The sequence below is a fragment of the Palaemon carinicauda genome, chromosome 23, assembly GCF_036898095.1.
Source record: "Palaemon carinicauda isolate YSFRI2023 chromosome 23, ASM3689809v2, whole genome shotgun sequence".
NCBI lineage: Eukaryota > Metazoa > Arthropoda > Malacostraca > Decapoda > Palaemonidae > Palaemon > Palaemon carinicauda.
The window spans coordinates 109,999,984-110,011,542 of NC_090747.1; the positions used below are offsets into that span (position 1 = coordinate 109,999,984).

Genomic DNA, 11,559 nt, shown 5'->3' on the forward strand with positions numbered 1-11,559 from the left:
AATTTCAAAGCCTGCCTCTTAAACTCCTCTCTAGATCTGTGAGAGAGATCTATTGGAGCTAAAACTAAAGGAGGTTTTCCTATGAAAGGAAATTGTAATCCTCCTTCAGAAGATGTACTGACCAACGGTCTGCTCCCCTCTTCTCCCAAGATTGCCAGAAGTTATGTAGTCTGGCTCTACTGCCTGAAGGCGAAAGCAGTCAGACTCTGCTTCGCCTTGTGACCAGGCTGACATGAGACTTTAAATAGTTCATGATTTCGATGTCTCCATGGAGAACTTTGACTTCTGAACGAAGGCATTGAGAGCAGTTACATCCAGGACCGGATAAAAGCCTCCCTCTCCCAAAAGAGACATTTGATATTGCAAAGTCTGTTTTGCGGAGAGGTCTTATCAGAGTAACTAACAAAGGAGGTTTCCATCCTTAAGGAATAGCACGGACCTCAAAGTTATCCTGCCCAATTGTCTGGATTCCTTAAGAGATTCAGCGATCCACCCAGGGGGCTGTAAAAATATCTGTGGGGCTGCCACAAGGTCCTCAACCTTAACGTGGTTAGACCTCCACCCTTGCTATCCTGGAATACCTGATAAGGAAGCTGGCTTCATAGGTTTATATGTCTCATTTACCTGCATTCCTTAAGAGACTCAGCAATCCACCCAGGGGGCTGTAACAGTCTCTGTGGGGCTGCCACAAGGTCCTCGACCTTAACGTGGCTAGACCTCTACACTATATGACATATCTGTTTTAGACGTTGTTATGACGTTACTGTTTTTAGAATGATTTATTGTTAAATTATTCTCATCATTTATTTATCTCTTTATTTCCTTTCCTCACTGGGCTATTTTTTCTCCATTGGAGCCCTTGGGCTTAAAGCATCTTACTTTTCCAACTAGGGTTGTAGCTTGGCTAGAGATAATAATAAAAATAATCTCGTACCTTAGATACAAGATCTAGAGGCCAGGTTATTCAGAGGAAAAAAGAAAGCTGTCTTTCCTTGGTGCTTATGAGACTCTAAACAGTCTCCCACCATCCTTTAAGCTTCATTGATGATCACGTGTAAATTCAGAGGGTGGCGAACGTGGAGCAACAGGCATAAAATAATTTGGAAACTAATCATAAAAACTTTCATGAGTTTCTAAATCAACTGAATGACGAAAGGAATAAGGATCTTCTTCTGAGAATCTCAAATTCAACAGGAGAAAAGTGATCACCAATGTCTTCTACTGACAAAGATCTTGTAAGACGTGGCGCCGAACGTCCTGAAAGACGAGGCGCCAAGCGTCCTGAAAGACGAGGCGCCAAGCGTCCTGAAAGACGAGGCGCCAAGCGTCCTGAAAGACAAGGCGCAGAGATGTGGCGCCGATCGTCCTGAAAGACGTGGCGCCGAGCGTCCTGAAAGACGAGGCGCCGAGCGTTCTGAAAGACGAGGCGCCGAGTGTCCTGAAAGACGAGGCGCCGATCGTTCTGAAAGACGTGGCGCTGAGCGTCCTGAAAGACGTGGCGCCAATTGTCCTGAAAGACTTAGCGCCGAGCGTCCTGAAAGACTTAGCGCCGAGCGTAAAATGATCTTCATTACGTCACTCGGCGCGTTCAGTTCATCAGAGGGTTCTCATGGCCGACTGGCCCTCTGGAACAAAAACCGTGTCTATGTTGGTTCCTAAGCATTATAGTATTGCTATTATTAGCAAATGTGATGCAATGCAAGCCTCTAACAGCAATGTTAGTACCTTAATGTCTAACGCTCTTTGCTTTCCCATAGCAAGGGCGAGCATTCTTGGGAACGTCAACAGGAACGCTCGAGAGGACGTCTGCTCGTGAGCTAACGCCTCTCGTTGCCTTTGTCCGATTGACATTCCTTCTCCCAGGAGTTGGGGAGTTTGGAAGAGGCCTAAGGCTAGGAAAAAACGTCCACTGTGCTGAATAAATTCACGGCACTAATTTAGCACTGAAACTTGCACTTTTAACTCTTACACAAAAGACCATAATTAGTCCTGCCCCTTTTGATAGATCTTTCTCTACTGCCAAGGGCTTGAATGAGAAGGCAAAATCGTTTCTAGTTTTTGCTATGTAAAAATGTAACAAAAAATTTCTATAAAATATTACCCTGGTATTTTCATTGTAAATAAATGTTTGAACACACTTACCCGGTAGTTACACATAACTACCGGTAAAGATAAATGTTATACATACTCACCCGGTAGTTATATATAACTACCGGGAAAGTTACATGTTATATCATTCAAATGAACAGATATAAGAATAACATATATACCTGTATATGTAAACAACCCTTAATTCTTAAAGGTTCCCAAAAATAGTGATTTGTTATTAAAATTAACAGATATCGCAATAACGTGTATATATATATATATATATATATATATATATATATATATATATATATATATATGTATATATATATATATATATAAATATATATATATATATATATATATATATATGTAAACAACCATTAAATCTTAAGGGTTTCCAAAAATAGTGGATCGCTACACTTTACAATTGGAACACATATGTGAATATACGAATAATACTAGAATCCCAACATCGAAAGAAAATAAACAACGATATCAAGAATTGTTGGGACTGCATCGTATTTTCATGAGAACTATGCAGCGAAAATTAACAATACGCTAGTTCTATTTAATCTTAGGAAATAGTATCGATGCTTTAAAGAACGAATACTAAAAACACAAATATTTTTTAAAAATTAATATAATCTTTTTATATTAAAAGTTAAATACTTATTGTAAGTTAGATTTACTTTTCATTCTTTACAAGAAAACAATTATGCAACATATTACGTAGTACAATGTTGCTTACGTCTCATGATTGTGACGTCATAGAGATGGTGGAACGATCTCCGTCACCATGTTTAAAGAGTAGGTTCGTAAGTTTTACAGTAGGGGGAAAAAACTCCCATTCCTACCTCTGTTAAGATACAAACGTAGTTGAAGCACTAACACTCAGTAAAAATAAAATCCAACCAGCAAAGGCTAAAAATAAATTGTACATCACCAAGATAACTGTAATATACAGGTTATAGCCAGTGAAAAATCAAACATCTTGCCGCTAGCGCGGCAGGGAATATATGAGGGTTCCTGGAATGGTTCCTAGGTACCTTGCTAGGATGCAAGGATGGTACACCTGGCTATCCAATCGGCGAGTTTTGAATTTTCTGCCGTGACGTCAGGGACGGAAGCTATATAACTACCGGGTAAGTCTTATGTTTAAAATAGCGTGGTTTGTATTTCACTTACGGAACAAAAACAAGTTTCGGTAAATTTGTGTCATTTCCGAAGAGAGCGTAATTTTTTCTATTAGAAAAATTAGTTGTTTTCCTAGGTTACATTGCCCTGTAATACACTACAATAAAACCAGTTTTTGGACCCCCTTATACAAAGACAATTATGGGGGACCTCGATGGGAAGCCGGGGTTGGTTTTGGGGTGGGGAAATTTAATAAACGAGTGATTTGTAGCAATAATAATGGTCAGAAATGCAAAATAAGCCCAAGATAACCAGTTGGAAAACTAGGTTTTATTGTAATGTATTACAGGGCAATGAAACCTAGGAAAACAACTACTTTTTCTTATAGAAAAAATTACGCTCTCTTCAGAAATGACACTCTTTCCCGTCGCAAATGAATAGTTTCAGAAATATATATACATCTATATCCTATGATAATGGGGGACCCCCAGTGGGAACTTGGGGTTTTGGGTGGGAAAAACATACTGGGGAAACGACATATAATCGTAAAACAAGCCTTTTCTTCTCTTTACATTACCTTCTTGAATGTATTATAATCGGAGGAAAATACAAAACAGTATAACTGGATAAACTTTGGAGGCGCCGTTGCAAAGATTATTTCATGAAAAAATACAGTAACCAGTGCTGCCGATGTCTGATGTAGATCAAATGTTAGCATTCCATGCTAACATTAGCACCCATCCGTACGTACGTTCGTGCATACCAGTTTTCGGCCTGCGCAAATATCCCTCCCCCTTCGCAGAAGCTTTTCCCCCTCCAATTACTGTACTCGTTTTATATATTTTCGTGTGTGTTTTAATGTGTTGTGAATGGTTACGATAGTAATAGTTCGGGGAAATAAGTTGTTTTTCAGTTAGTAGCTTATACCCCCCTACTACATCCAACAAGGTTGGGGACCCTTTGGGAACACGGGGTTTTGGGTGGGGTAAATCACCATGGATACAAAACAGCATATGAATTAATGAATTAGGAGCACCTACAGATCAAACAAACCTAACCTAACCTAACCTAACCTAACCTAGGACACAGAGCCCTGACCGGGGTGCTCTGCGCCCCTGTACCTCCCCGGATAGTGTTTAAATGACCTAACCAGATCAAACCAACCTAACCTAACCTAACTTGGGAAGTATATTATGTTACAATACTAATTGAAATACAATTAAAAATTTACCTTAATTGGATGGACACAAACGTTTTGATGGTTTATATCCAGAACAAGAAGGTTGTGGCTCATCTACAGTGTCGTCGTCGTCGTCATCAGAAAAGGATTCCCTAGGTGGTGATGGTGGGTGAGTGTCACTTAAAGGTGGATACAGTTTAGCAGCTTCAAGTAAAAATTGGTGCAAAACTGAATCCTGGTAATGCTTAATAAATAAATACCTAGCAAGGTTTTGTTTCAAATAGTCTTTTTTAATACCAGGCCTTTTAATCCACTCCTTAATATCACGCCACAAGCGTTCAATATTTTGAGTGTGAATATTAGGATTGTTGGGATCAACAAAATTTTCTGAGTGGTTTACTTGAAAATGAGTGTATCCACTCTTACTGATTTTATTATAACCTCGCCACGAATCACTGTAAATAATAGAGCCTGGTTTAATGTAGCGATTAATTAAAGGAATTAAAGTTTCACTTTTCCGATTGTCAGCACCAGGATCAATTAATGCCTCGACAAAGAATTTTTTTGATGTTCTCTCTATACCACCAAACAACCAACACTGGGTAAGAGGGCGACCTTTATGGTATTTACTATGAGTAATTAGTGTTTCATCAATTTCCACTTCAACATCAACACCACCAATGGGCTCCTGATTATTGTACCAAAACTGACTCACCTCACTACAAAAACTTCTCCAATCAACACTGGTCTTTGATGAAATATTTAAATACTTAATAATTGGGCGATGTTTCCAAAATTCACTCAAAAATTGGCAAAGAAAAATCATCAACTTCCATACTGGCAATTTAACTTTATCTAAAAATGTGCCTTTCCGATCACTTACAGTAAAATTACAATATTTTCTCTTTTTGTGTCTTTTGTCTAAAACATAACCCGTACAGCGCCAAACGTTTTTATCGTTTCTGAATTGACAGGGTTTTCCACAATTTAAACACTGTACTTCTGCAGGTAGCACTCCATGTTCTCTTAAAAATTCAATGCACCGTGTTTCATTTTCATAAAAATCATGAATTAATCGAAAATAATCAAAATTGCAAGACAAACACAGAGACATAGCTTAATTCTATGAGAGACTTCAACCAAATGACAAGCAAATATGGTTGACAGCTGTCAGATTTTCACCAGGTCACGTGCAATTTTAAGAGGGAAAAATTCGCATCAGAACCACAATGCAGTTCCAAACAAAAACAAATTCGCATCACAGCACAAACTGCAAACTGTGTCTGTGATAAAGTAAACAAAACACTTCAAAATTTTTCGAGGATAGGAATTCTATAACCATTCATATCTCGCATATGGTGAATTTCCCCAAAAAGTGTTCAGAGACAAAGTTTAACAATTTCTTATGCAAAATGCATCTATAATACTATAATTATTATAGAAAGAGTTGGAACTATAGTAAAATAATACCTCCCATTCAATATTATTTATCATACATTCCATTTTATCTTCCTATATTGGGTTTATTTCTTTGTTTATTTCCTTTTCTCTCCCCGGTTTCACATAAATACTTGCTCTGGACTAGTTTCCCTATCCAGTTCATTCATGGTATAATCATCTCATTTTATATTCCCATTCAATATTATTTATCATACTGTACATTCCATTTTATCTTCCTATATTGTTTTAATTTCTTTTCTTTTGTTATTTCCTTTTCACTCCTCTGTTTCACATAAATACTTGCTCTGGACTAGTTTCCCTATTTAGTTAATTCATGTTTACCCTCTAGTCTCCGTTGTTTTTCCCTTAACCAATCACCAACCGATACGTATTCAAAGTTTACACAAGGGGGTTGTCTACTGATATTTACCTACCCCCCTTCCTTTATTTCTTTGAGTGGTCTGTTCATGCCCCTTCCTCCAAATCCTTTTCCCTTGTAACCTTTGTCCTAGTAAGGTGTGCGTCATTTCAAGTGAGATTTATTTTTTCATATTTTTCGATGGAGGAAGTTAATAGAAACTTGTAACGGCTGCAGTATTCCGTACCTAAAAGCAGTTGCTAAATTCCATGGTGATTTATATGATTCTTCAGCCAATGTTGATTATTTCCTGAAATCACACAACGTAATTCCTCAACGCTTACAGTACCCCAAGTGCCGTTCTCTTTTATCTTATAGGAAAGACATTCACGTATTTTATTGTAATTCTGAATCCAGCATACCTAAAACTAAGAAGAAACGTCGTTGTGGTTATACCGTTAATTCCTATAAAGGTACATTTTTGGGGAAAAGTCGTCTACCCCCTTGGAATATATTATTATTTGCAAACCACTTTTTGCATAAACATTCGGACCATGAGACCCTCATGGATGGTATTGACATATCCTCGAAAACTAGTGTCGATTGGAGAAGTTTCTTTTCCGAGGTTACCGAATACTTCTTCAATAATCAAGAGGTGATTGGTGGTGATGGAGTAACAGTTGAAATAGACGAATCTCATTTTTGTAAAGCTAAATACAACCGTGGTAGACCGTTAAGTGCCATATGGGTCTTTGGGGGTATTGAATGTGAATCAAAGAAATTTCTCATTATCCCCTTTAGTTCCCCCACTCTCTACTAAACGAGATGCTGCTACTCTAATTCCCCTCATTCAGAAATATATCAAACCTGGTAGTGTTATAATCAGTGATAAGTGGTCTGCATACAACTCTCTTTCGGAAATTGGTTACGAACATAAGTCTATTAATCATTCTGAACATTTCGTTGACCCCCTAGCCCCAACCATCCATACTCAAAATATAGAACGGATCTGGAGAGAAGTGAAGGAGTGGGTTCTGAGACCTGGAATGAAGACTGAATATTTCAAGCAATATTTTTCCAGGTTCTTTTTTACCCACATACATTACTGCACCACTTCTTCATTACTGCCAGTCGCCTCTATCCTCCTATACAACAACAGACAATGGACCCCCTAGGCCCCAATGCCCCTCATCCATCCACACCCTAGTCATAGGAGTTAAGCCGTCAGTCTCACCCTCCCGTGACCCACAAGTTTCGTCACCGTCTTCATAAAAGTAAGTCATTCCTCAATAGTCATTATATGTGTTTTGTGACCGGGGTACTTCTAGGTCAGGTTATGTGGGTTTGTTAGGTTCTGTGCCCTTTTTGTACTTTTTATATAGTGTAAAAGTTAGATGGAAAAATGATTTAAAATACGTATGGAAATATCTAGCATTGCTACCGTTAGTAATGTTATCGTGTCGTTGGTAACTGTGTACCATACATCATATTTGGAATCACTGTGTATCATTGGTAACGTTGCTAATGTTATCGTTCGCAGTACATTCATAAGAGAAGTGACCACCGTTGAACAATTGCTTATATCAAAATATTTTAACTCAACACATACTGTATGTCAACAGTGATAATATTTAACCATTTTAAACAGAAAAAATGTTTTCCTGTAGGAAATAACGTGATTTAACAGGTTTTCACCTTCATATCATCCATAATAACAGCAACCAATTCGTCATCTTAAAGTTATCAGAATTGGTTGATCTGTTTGATTGCAGTTGAAACGAAGGTCAAAGTCGGTTAAATCACGTCATTTACTGTAGGAAAACATATAATTTCTGTTCGAAATCCCACCCTGTAATACAATACAAATTTACCCAAAAACTCAATAACGGGTGGTTTGTCCCAATAATCATGGTCAGAAACGCATAAAACACAAGAAAGCAAGTGGGAAAAATATATGGTTCATGTATTTGGCTAGAAATTAAAGTATCATAAATTTACCATTTACCAAACTAGCCTCACTATGCTAAATAATTTTTTTCTGGATAAATCTGTCCATACAACAACCATACGGTATTATTCCATTCTTCCCAACACTGCCAAGTTCTATTGGCTATAGACTTAGGTTTCATTAAACTTCAAGAGACTTAAACCCACCTACGATATTGGGTTGTTAAATCAATATAAACTTAGTTTTGATTTCAAGCTAAACAAAACTTTCGTGTTATTCTTCCATAAACATATCGCTTTCAATAATGGTTAGCCTACCTACCCGGACGGTAAAGACTTTCAATAAAAGGTTTAAACATTCAACTTGCCATTCTCTACCCTCAATTCAAGTAATTTATAAACACTAATCACCCAAGATCATTTCAACAGGATTTTAAAAGGGCTTTTTAATAAAATGTTAAACATAATCAATACCAAATCCCACATGACGGAAGAACGTCCAGCCAGCCATGATTGTTGTTTACCAAAGAGAAACTGTATTACGTAAGGAACAAGGACCAGTGTTGCCAGATGGCATAGAATAAAAATCCCGAAAATTCATGATAAAAAATCCCCCAAAGAACCCCAAAATCCCCATTTCCACATATATATTTTCTTCTGATCCTGTAGGCTTTACCAATATAGATATTACTCTATATACTTCATATAAGTGCCAGTAAACTAATTGCAACGATATAAAGGTTTACTCATCTTTGTTTTTTCTTTATATAAATATGTACAGAATATCCCCATCGGACACCCAAAATCCCCAAATCTAGGGATAAATTCCCATATCTGGCAACACTGACAAGGACTATAAAGGACGGTATAAACTCGACTTAATAGAAGAAGAAAACGAGAAACTTACTTTCTTGACATTCTATTTGAAAATTGTTGTAGAATAATTGGAATTTGGGATATGATCAGTATCAGCGGGACACAATACATTAATCTAATCTTGCTCAGGGCATAATTGCGTTTCAAGGTAAAAGCTGAAAAATATATCAGGAAACTAATGAATACCCATCATGAAAATTCCCTCGAAAATAAATGAAAAATACGATTTGGAGATGAAATATTTGAAGATGTGACAATAAATCGTGGAAAGGAGATATGAAGAAAAACGGGAATGGTGAAATATAAATAACTACTATATTTCATAAAGATCCCAACACTAAAAGAAGTACTTAAAAGACGAACGTATAATTGAACTTGGAAAATTAGATTTCGTTGTAATAATGAAAGTTACAATTACCAAGCTAGACCTGAAAGCTAATTTCAAAAGTTAGCAAACTACAAACAGATCTACTTGAATACAGACAATGATATATATTCCCTATCATAAAAATAAGAAATAGATTGTCCAAACGACTATTGATACATCACAATAGATTCCCACTGTATTTGTAGGGGAGGAAACTGATTTGATTATACTTTGCTACCATGCAAAAGATGCTGGTCTATAGGCCTATTTCATGCTCGAGCCAAAAGGGCTCATTAAGTTGCCACAAGTAGGCCTACATGGATGTGAAAAATCTAGAAAACTTGGTTATACTGTATCACGCATTATTCTTTTTCTTCGTGTCATTTTAGGATGAGATACTACTTTAAGGATATTAGGGATGGGTAAAACTGTCGCACTGATATTAATGACGGAGGAATCAAATTTCCAAGAGAACAGGTAGAGGTCTTCTATAACTCGAGCTCTACAAAGATGCTGTTGTAGAAGCTGGTGTAAAGGCATTGGTTTGCATCTTCAAGGGGAGTCAAAAAGATACTCTGAATAATCTTAGATTACGTAAAGCGGGGTTTATACGGTCGAACGGTTCGTCGACCGCGGTTCGACAGACAAGTGTTTGAAGCGATGTTTGAACGTGTGAACAGGATATTTGGTTGTCGAACACGTTCGGAAAACGGTTCGAGGAATACTCTTGCCTGACTTTTGTGGGCGGGGTTTCATTTTCCACACATCTTAAGCATTTGTGACTGACTCAACCTCTTCGAACCGCTTGACAAAAGCAGGTTCGACAACTGGGTTGCGGTACCATCGTCAAGGTCTTGGCGTGCTCAGAATGCATAGAAAATTGTTCAAATATAGGTTTAATCAGTGATATGTTATTTTTTAGTGATTTGGTGGTTTATTGGATATTCTATTATTTTTTACGTTATTTTACAATATTCCTATGCGTGTAATATAATACATAATTTGTTATGAATTAAGGATTATATTTTAGAATTGGATCAGTTCACTTTCGCATTTCTAGCACCCCGATCTTTATAGCCACAGGCAGAATTAGCAAATCATAAAACTATTGTAAGTACATGTTATATTAAAGATACATGGGGTTTATGTAAAGAATTCAATGCCAGAAAGGAGTCAAACTGGAGTATACAAGTCACATTTTGGTGAAATTATTTATAAAGTGTAAAGAAAAGTGCCACAATAAAGTGCAGTATCATATCGCAGAGAACAGTCCCAAACCCAGGAATACATATAAGATATGCAAATATATAATGAACTACCGAAGATATATAAATGAATGAATTTGCCTTTGAGATTAAAGGGCTCGTTTTTCCTATCACTAAATATATATGTTCATTAACTTGGATTTTCAATGTGATGTTTCTTTACAAAACGGAAACCGAAGAAAACATTATTAATTAATATTGCAATTTTCCTTTGGTCAGACCATATCTTTACTGGACTAAAAGATAATCAAATATAGTAATGTAGCTTTACTTAGAAAAGAGCAATAACCAGTGTATTAAAGCAAAGCTGCACAATTGTTATTGATATTGAAAATAATTTCAGATTTAAAATAAGATAAAGAGACGCGGGTTTGTACATAAAGAAACAAAAATGTATAATATCTACTTAATAAGAAAATTAAGTAGGATTAATAACAAAATAATCACTAGAAAACCCAATAATGAAGAAGAACTGTGACAATGTCCAACAAATAAAGAAATAGAAGGGGCACTCAGTTGAGTGCAGACCTCCGCCGCGGCAGCTTATTTCTCGACCTTGACCTTGGCCTTAACATGTATTAATTGGCGTGGCTTTTCATACACTCAAATATGAACCAAGTTTGAAGTCTCTGTGACAACAATGTCCAAACTTATGGCTGATTACGTGAATTGGACATTTTGCTTGACCGTGACCTTGACCTTCCAAAATTTAATCATTTCCAGCTTTTCACTTTAAAGTTAATTCAAGCAAGTTTCATTACCCTACAATTAAAAGTGTGGACAGGAAGCTGCTCACAAGCAAGCAAACACATACAAACAGGGGGTAAAACATAGCCTCCTTCCAACTTCGTTGGCGGAGGTAATAAGATAAAGGAGGAACCCAGGGAAGGGGGGGGGGGGA

The 11,559-nt window shown here is 37.0% G+C and overlaps 1 long non-coding RNA gene across 2 annotated transcripts in view; it reads right to left on the reverse strand.

Annotated features, from left to right (window-relative positions):
- LOC137617363 (uncharacterized) overlaps positions 1 to 8,690 on the reverse strand; it is a 136,260-nt gene extending 127,570 nt beyond the window's left edge. Inside the window, exon 1 of one of the 2 annotated variants that reach the window (XR_011039644.1) lies at positions 8,562 to 8,690. This is a non-coding gene — a long non-coding RNA (uncharacterized lncRNA). The remainder of the gene's footprint in view (positions 1 to 8,561) is intronic. The other variant, XR_011039643.1, reaches the window with a different exon arrangement.
- Positions 8,691 to 11,559: the final 2,869 nt, after the last annotated feature.